This window comes from Eulemur rufifrons, chromosome 7 (genome assembly GCF_041146395.1).
Source record: "Eulemur rufifrons isolate Redbay chromosome 7, OSU_ERuf_1, whole genome shotgun sequence".
In the NCBI taxonomy this organism is placed as follows: domain Eukaryota; kingdom Metazoa; phylum Chordata; class Mammalia; order Primates; family Lemuridae; genus Eulemur; species Eulemur rufifrons.
This window is the reverse complement of record NC_090989.1, coordinates 192,766,873-192,775,693: the sequence shown is the minus strand read 5'-3', so window position 1 is coordinate 192,775,693 and position 8,821 is coordinate 192,766,873. Positions and strand designations below refer to the sequence as shown.

The 8,821-nt window shown below is 40.5% G+C and overlaps 1 pseudogene; it reads left to right on the top strand.

Moving 5' to 3' along the window:
- Window positions 1–3,585: 3,585 nt before the first annotated feature.
- The window catches only part of LOC138385882 (transcription initiation factor TFIID subunit 10 pseudogene), a 30,597-nt pseudogene continuing 25,361 nt past the window's right edge, over window positions 3,586–8,821 (top strand).

Sequence of the window (8,821 nt, the reverse complement as noted above, 5' to 3'; positions counted from 1 at the left end):
CTTGGCAGAATAAATGAAATTAGAAAAATACTAATCAATAAATGCTAAACAATTATATGAAACAAACAGGCAGACATTTCTTGGACCCATTGATCAACCTTAATATAAATAAAAGTGAAAAAGCAGGTATGCATGCAAATATGCTTTCTGAATCCAGATATGCTGGAAGCCTAAAATAAAGGGTAAGTTTGAAAGACTTAGTACCAAAATAAAAAAATACTTCGTTAATACTATTCTTTTTTTTTTTTTTTTGAGACAGAGTCTCGCTCTGTTGCCCAGGCTAGAGTGAATGCCATGGCGTCAGCCTAGCTCACAGCAACCTCAAACTCCTGGGCTTAAGCGATCCTTCTGCCTCAGCCTCCCAAGTAGCTGGGACTACAGGTATGTGCCACCATGCCCGACTAATTTTTTCTATATATATTTTTAGTTGTCCATATAATTTCTTTCTATTTTTAGTAGAGACAGTGTCTCGCCCTTGCTCAGGCTGGTCTCGAACTCCTGACCTCAAGCGATCCACCCGCCTCGGCTTCCCAGAGTCCTAGGATTACAGGCGTGAGCCACCACGCCCGGCCCGTTAATACTATTTTGATCACCTATACAAACAATAATATTTTGGATATTTAGGTTAAATAAATTATTACAATCAATTCCATGTATTTGTTTTTTCTTTTATGTTGCTACTGGAAACTTTAAAATGACTCACGTGACTCATACTTTATAATAGGCATTGCCGCCTGATGGATCACCTTCCTTTTTAAAACTCAGGCTGCCTCTTCAAAAGTCCAGAGGCCATGAGGTTAGAAAACCTGAAATTTAAAAATAATTTTCTATTGTTTTCAATTTAAAATATTACATATATTAGCCATATGTGGATCTAACCTTATATAAAACTTTAAATGAGAATGTCTTCCAGGAAGTGCCACGTCCCAGTGCAAAGAGGAAGCCCTGGTTGCAGCCATGAATGTGTGGGATCCCATCACCTATCCCTCAGGGCCCAAAAGGGTGGGGCTTGAGGCCCTATCCAATCGGGGGCACCACTGTGGGAACAGTCCAATCAGGTGCCAGAAGAAGAGGCGGGGTCTCCGAGGATCTCCGGGGACTGTGCCTTTGGTGCCAACCTAAATGCTCCCTTTGTGTTCACTTCTCAGTAGCCTTTGCTGAGTCTGGGAGCTCTGGGTGGCTGTGCCACAGGCTTTGAGCGACCTGCAGGTACTGGAAGATCTGTGTGTAGGATGGCAGGGCAGTCCAGAAGGCAGGAACTGGTGAGTGCGTGTGCCGCGTGTTTTGAGGCCGGTGGAGGGTAGTGGGAACCCACTGATACTGGCTGTGGTGGATCTGGGCTTCCCCCGCAGTCAGCTGCATTGTCGGTGGATCCGAGTCCCCAGTGGTACAACTTGGCCTTCAGGCCCCTTCAGCCACAGTGTAGGGCTGGGTGTTCTGGCAGCCAGGAGCGCGGGCGTCCTATCGTATCGTCAAAGGCATATTTGGTACAGCCAGAGCCCTGTCTGGGCAGCTCTGAGCCCGCTGCCCTGCGTCTTGCCCAGATGGTGCTGTGAGGACGGGGAGGTCATCAGGGGAGGAATCTCGCTGTGTGTGTGGGACTCTGCGTGGGAGGAGCTCGGTGGTCCGTGGGGTTCCCAGTCCTCTCTCCTGTTAAAACATTAAAGAGTTTATTAGCACAAACAGTAATTTATGAATCCGGAAGCACCCAGCCATGGTTTGTCGTTTGGAGTCCAGCGGACAGGCTTGAAAGAAAGACTTTAAAAAGTGTGTAAAGAAGCTGTCAATGAAAAAAAGCCAAACTCTAAAATAATTTTAAAGAGATTTATTCTGAGCCACATTTGAGGACCATGACCCAGAGCCATGCCCAAGAAGCCTTGAGCAAGTGGACTCGCTGTGGTTGGGTTACAGTTTGGTTTTATACATTTCAGGGAGACAGGGGTTACAGATAAAGACATAAATCAACATGTGGGAGGCATAGGTTGGTTTGGCCCGAAAAGGTGGGCCATCTCAAAGCAGGGGGCTTACAGGTTATAGGTGGGTTTGAAGATTCTTTGGCTTATAATTGGTTGAAGACATGAAGCTTTGTCTAAAGGCTTGGAATGTTTCAACATAAGGAACTATTTATCAGAGATAAGCCACCTGGACAGATATTTGTTGTGTAAATTGAGGACCTGCAGGTTTGTTTTACATACCCTTAGGCCTGTTAATGAGTTACAAATCATGTCCTCAAGAAGGGAGGAGGGCATAATAAGGCATGTCTGACCCACTTCATCCTGGCAGGGAATTTAGTTTTAGGATATTCCTTTGGCCAAGAGGGGGTCCATTCATTCAGCTAGTGGGGTGGGGAGTCAGCCTTAAAATTTTATTTTAGTTCACAAAGTGTACCTAATTCAATAATGATTGGTTAAAATTTAGTATTCACTTTTTTTTGGACTGTCACGTGGCTATTTTCTGGTTATGTGATCAGAAGTTAATTGGTGCTTTGTTGTTTTTTAGGCCTAAGTTTTGCTTCTAAGTTAATAATTTACACAAAATGTATTTGGGTTGTATTTCAGTATTCTTAGATAGGAACGCAAGGCACTAGAGTCACTTCAATTGAGTTGCCTCCTATTTAGTTATTTTAACATTTCACAGAGAGACTGCTTTTCCCGTACAGTTTCCAAGTGTATGGCAGGCAGGGTCTCAGATCCAGTACTGTGCTCCCACCGTAACTCCTCTAGGACTTGCGGTAAAATCCTAAATTTCTAGTTCCTTCTACACATTCCCAAATGCCAGCTTTCCCTTACCAATTCACAGAATTATCAGGTATTCTTTATTGTATTGTTTAAAGAGACAGAGTATTTTAATTGTTTATTATTCTTCCACAGAACAGTGGTTTTCTTTAAAAAAAATTGTTTTGCTGAAAATTTCTTGAGAGGAAATCCAAATATTCACTTGACACCACACTGTAAAATATCTTTGTGCCTGTCCTCCTTTTATCTTTCCTAGGCACAGACATCTTTACCAGAATGTCTCTAGGTTGAGTTTCTTCTTTGGAGACTTTACAGGGTGATGTGTCCTCAGCCACTCTCCTATCTTTTCCCGGTCACAGGTTTCACAGCTATCTGAGGATGACCCAGGATCCCCACAGCAGCCATGCCTCCTGGAGTGTCTAGTGAATGTTAGCTCTGGGTCATCTCTTTTGAGAGGACAGCCTGAGGTATGGAGCTGGAGCCTCTGGGGATCAGCTTGCTGGATGCCCTGGAGCTGAGAGGAATCTTCTGGCATACCTCTCATCTAAAAAGCTAGCCCCTTGAGACATAAAGATTTTCTTCCTCCAACCCGTTTCCATTTCTTAGAGACACATTGGTGGCTGGCCAATCAGTTGTTTTTTGTTTCTTTGTGGGTTTTTTTTTTTTTGTGAGGGGGTGGAGGGGGAGACAGAAAGGATTCCATTTCTCTGGATCTTCTCACACTTGTGAGAGTAGAAAACCATCCCCAAGGACAGAGAAATCCCTCCCCAGTGAGGTGGTACAAGAACCTGAAAAGTAATTTGCACTTCAGGCATGTGGTGTGGTGCAGGAATGGTGCAGTGGCTCTGCGATGGTGGTCTTTGAGCGCTACAGTGAGCAAAATGAGGGTTTGGTGTATGTTCCAAGTATTAGGATGATTTGACTTGACACTTGAGTAAGACATATCTGTGTTGCTGTCACCACTGCCCTTCCCTGGGTTTGTCACCTTGAAAAGATTTGTTTATTCATTTCAACTTCAGTTTTTTATTGACAGTAAAATGAATTTTAGCAGTAGAGTTTAAAAGATAAGAAAATACTTTCAAAGAGGCATGAAAGAGGTATATTTCAGGAAAAAAAAACTAGTCATATATTCCATTTGTTAAAAATTATTATTTCACTGTTTTCTTCCCTAGAGTGAGTGTAGTAAGTTTCTCAGGTCTGGTTTTGTTTTGTTTGTTTGTTTTTTGAGACAGAGTTTTAATTTTTTACAAACCCTTAGAGAATGCAGTGGCATGATCATAGCTCAATGCAGCCTCCAATGTCTGGGCTCAAGCAATCATCCTGCCTCAGCCTCCTGAGTGGCTAAAACTATAGGCATGTGCCACCAAGCAGGCTATTTTTTAATTTTTTTTTTTTTCGTAGAGACAAGTCTCACTACATTATCCAGGCTTGTCTCAAATTCCTAGCCTCAACCAATTCTCCCACCTTGGGCTCCCTAAATACTAGGATTACAGGTATCTCTTATGTGAAGACACCTCTTATTTGGAGGTAATTTTCAACATAATTTCAGGACTTAGCTTTGGGAATGGTACCCAGGGAAGGAAATAGAAAAAAAAAAAAATCTCTTCCATTTTGATTGCAGAAAAATGAATACATTTTCACAAGAAAGTGTGGTAGAAAAATTGATGAATTACAAAGATTTATCAAAACATCAGTTTTCTCTTATGCGGGTGGAGAATTTGTGACAGTGGATAACTCTGTTCTGTATTCTGTTATCTAGATATTGGTGTTTAATGGTAAATCCTGTGAGATTTGATTTGGGAACTCCAGGAAGTGTTCATATATGATTGTTTACCAAATATTTTGTTACCATGGAAATAACAAATGATCTGCTTATTTTCTGAAAGGGATAGATATTTTTGATTTCCTCATTGTAGTATAAAATTTAAATGCCTTACAATTTCTGTGATATTATGATAAATATATTTTGGGTTTTGTCCATGATTTCTGGCTTTCAGTTCCTGTAAGCCTTGTTATTTGCTAAGTGACTGGAGCAATATCTTTTCTTAAAATATTTGGTCTTTTGTTCTTGGTTCCTGAAGTAAGTAGCTCCTGAATGGTAAAGGTGAGAGTTTTTTGTTATTTACAGTAAACCTTTCAAACACACCTGAGATTATGTTAATGAAATGGATTTTGGAAAGACCCTAGAAACCACCTGAGGGGAGGCTGGTTGCCAGGGAACAAGCCAAGTGCTTAGAAAAATGGAATTTTCATTTTCACTGCCAACCTCTTGTGAAGAGAAAGAAGCTGAAAATTAAGTTGTTGGAAATGGCCTATGGTTAATTAATTATGCCTGTGTAATAAAGCTTCCATAAAAATCAAAAGGACAGGGTTTGGGGAGATTTCAGATAGCTGAGCACATGGTAGTTTCTGGCAGGTGGTGAGCCTAGCTGGAAAGAGCTTGAAATCTCTGTATCTCTTCCCCCATACCTTGCCCTATGTATCTCTTCATCTGGCTGTTTATTTATATCTTTAAAGATATTCTTTATAATTAACCAGCAAATATAAATTTCCCTCAGTTTTATGAGTTGGCTAGCACATTAATTATATCTACAGAGAGGATCATGGAACTCTTAACCTATGCCTGGTTGGTCAGAAGTTTTGTAGGTCAGGACATGCAACTGGTGTCCAAAGTGGGGACAGTCTTGTGGGACTGAGTCCTCAACCTGTGTGATTTGATGCTATCTCCAGGTAGATAGTGTCAGAACTGAACTGTATTTGAAGATATTTAGCTGGTCTCTCCTGCAAAATTGATTGCTTGTTTATTGGTAGGGAGAAATTTGCACACATTTGGTCACAGAAGTCTTCTGTGCTGGTTGTTGTTGTGTGGGAGCAGAGGAAGAACACGTGTGGTCTGAGATTTTTCTCTTCAGAATGTCCTTCTCTTCTATAAACATAAACACTGAGTTTAAGTGATTTTGCTTGATTCTTGAAACAGTGGATATTTTCTCATTTATAATTAAATGAGTATCTCTGATTGAGAAGCCCAATGACTCCAAGCCAAGACCAATCTTCAGCTTGCAAAAGGTCATTGATGTCCTAGTTATTTTTTTTTTTTCTGGGGAGTCACCCTGGGAGGTGTCCCAGCCTGCTCACTCCATCATGGAAAAAGACCTTTATATGAAGAGAAGCTACAGATCACTGGAAATCTGGTTCTACATGAAGGTTTATTTGGGTTTGTGATGGAAGGAGTGTGTCATGCCCTATAGGAGATTGCAATTGTTATTACCTTGGCTGTTTTCAGACATTTACAAATAAAGCAAATTCATATTTAGATGATCAGAAGTGACTTTATTGTAAAGGAGTATTTAAATAGGGTAAAACACTAACTGTAAGATCTACAAGCATCTTAAAGGTTAGGCAGAAGAGGGCTTTCTTTCGTAGGCAGGAGTAAATAATATTAAAAGACAGGTGGGAGGAGGAGAGCAGGCTGTAGGGTGGCAAAGTTACGTGGTGCATCAGAAAATGATTTATCCTGAAGTCAAACTGTTCTTAGGAGGGCCACAGAAAGGGGCTGTGTGCTGGCTAAGGCTGAGGGAGCATCAAAGTTCCGGGGACTGTCGGAGAGTAACTTAAGCCATGTTTGGTTAACATGTATTCTGTTCAGAGCAGTAAAAGCAGAAGTGTTCATCTAATTGTTTATGAGGCAGAAATGGGAATTCGTGGAGTCTGTGTCTGGCTTTGTGATAGGTACATGAGGGAGCACCATCTGAGTCATAGAGGGAATGGTGTTTCTTTGCAATGAGCTGCTCTGGATGAACAAAAAGGACCGGGGGTTCCTTAATCACAGCTGTGTTTACCAGGATTACCTTCCAGCCCCATCTTAACCCACCACTTTCCCTTGCCCTGCACATCTCTTCTATTTGGACATTCCTAAGTGTAGCAATTTTAATAAACTGGTAAATGCAATTAAAATGTTTTACTGAGTTCCATGAGTCGTTATATCAAATTATTGAACTTGAAAAGGGGGTTATGGGAACCACTGATTTATAAGCAGTTGTTCAGAAGTGTAGACGGGCCATCAGGTCTTGCGTCTGGCATATGAAGTGTGAGCACGAATATGGAACTGAGCCCTGAACTTGTGGATTCTGTGCTAACTCTGAGTAGTGTCAGAATAGAATTGGTGGACCACCAATTAGTGTTGGAGAACTGATTGCTGTTCATCAAATTCCAAACATTTGGTGTCAGAAGTGTTGTCAGAAAAATGACATCAAATGTTAAGATGTTAAACTGACTGCAGATGAGTGTTTGATCGCTGGTGAGAATTGAGACCCTAGAGGAGGAAGCATTTTCACCCTGTGAGGAGGGGACAGTAGGGTGTGTGGAGCTCCTGGAATTATAAATTTTTCAGCTTCTCAGGTTTCTCGCATTTACTACCTAGGAGTGAGCCACCCTTGCCACATCTCCACAATGAGAGATGTCCCCAAGCTTGGAAACATTTAATCTACAGAGTATGTGGTTATTTGTGAACTGTAGATGAAGCAGGTTGCTTACCTGAGATATTTGTCTTTTGTTTCTTTTATAAAATCTTGCTACCATATAATTCCAGTTTTTTGTAAGAAGTTGTGAATTGTATTCCATGATTTTAGTATAAGATTCTCATTTTCTTGCTGGAAAATCTGAGTGGACTGAGTGATATGGTCTGAAGAAGCAAAACATTCTTGAGATGGCTTTATGCAGAATTTAAATAATAAGAATATAAACAGTTAAGGACTCACCATCCAGGTGAATAAACAGGCTTAGGAGGTTCTGGTGTGCCCCCTGATTTCCTCTTTCTACTGTACCCAGTGGTAACTACCATCCTCATTCTTTTTGTTGTTCTCAGTAGGTAACTATTTGTCATGAAGCCGAGGTTTGCTCAACTTTGCTTCTTTTTCAGTTTTCAGTAACTTAATGTTACATTCAATATTCTGTTAATATTATGCTTGAAAGGTTTTTCTGTGGTTTATGTGCCTCAGTCTGTGGCACACATGCTGCTGTCTGAGGCTGTGTGTCACCCAGTTTACTCACCCATTCCACTGCTAATGGGACTTTAATTGTTTCACGTTTAGGTTTCGGTGTTTCTGACAAGGCCATTCTTGTCTTGTGTCCCAAGTGCAAACTTTGTAAATTTTTCAACCTAAAGGAATAAAACTTGAGACACAAAATATAATTTTAAAGAGATTACCTGATCCAGAGTTAGTACAGCTACAGGGAAGAATCAGACACAAGAAACCTTGGCTATGAGATCTGTTTGGTGTTTGTTATAAGCAGACTTTTAAAAACAAAAAGGGAGATATGGAATGGCCAATGAAAACTTTTTAGGAATTCTTACTGATTTGCACAAACTTTAATTAGTGATTGAATACACATTGTTGAACTATGCAGTATGAGTTATGGTCTTCAGCCTGTGTCATTGTTAGGTTAATTTATGGCTACTTGTGTTGCTAATCAGTATAGACTCCACATAGCAAGCAGTTTCTAGAGATGATTAAGGGTGAAGGTGGGGAGTGGCATATGACTGCTGCCTCATTTGCATGCCTCTCTGAGCCTGACAATTTAGAGGTGGCCTATATTTTTCAGATAATTTTATTTTCTTTCTCACTTCTGTTTTAATCAAAATATTTCATTTCAAAAGCTTTGATGCTCAATGTCTGAGTGTCTAGGTGTCCCTCATCACCAGGAAGGTTCATTCCCGACTGTTCTGTCCCATATTGGGAAAGGTGAGAAGAGGATATATCTAAGTGAGAAATTTTAGGAGCACCCATCAGCCAAATTGGAATGGTACCACAGAGTGCCAAGAAGAAGACTTCCGTCAAGTCATTGATTATATAGCTACTCTTGCCTGTTCTGTTATCTCTGTTCTTTGGAATACCATGATTTTAATTTTCTTGGAAGAAGTAAAACAATGAGAGTTACATAACATTAATAACTTGAATAGTAGAAATATAATGCACAGAAGGATAATCAAAAGGTAATCTGGATGCCAGAACAACAATAACAGAAAACTTATTCCATTAGGGAGACAAGTAAAAACATCAAGAAAAAAATTAAATCTAGGTTCTTCT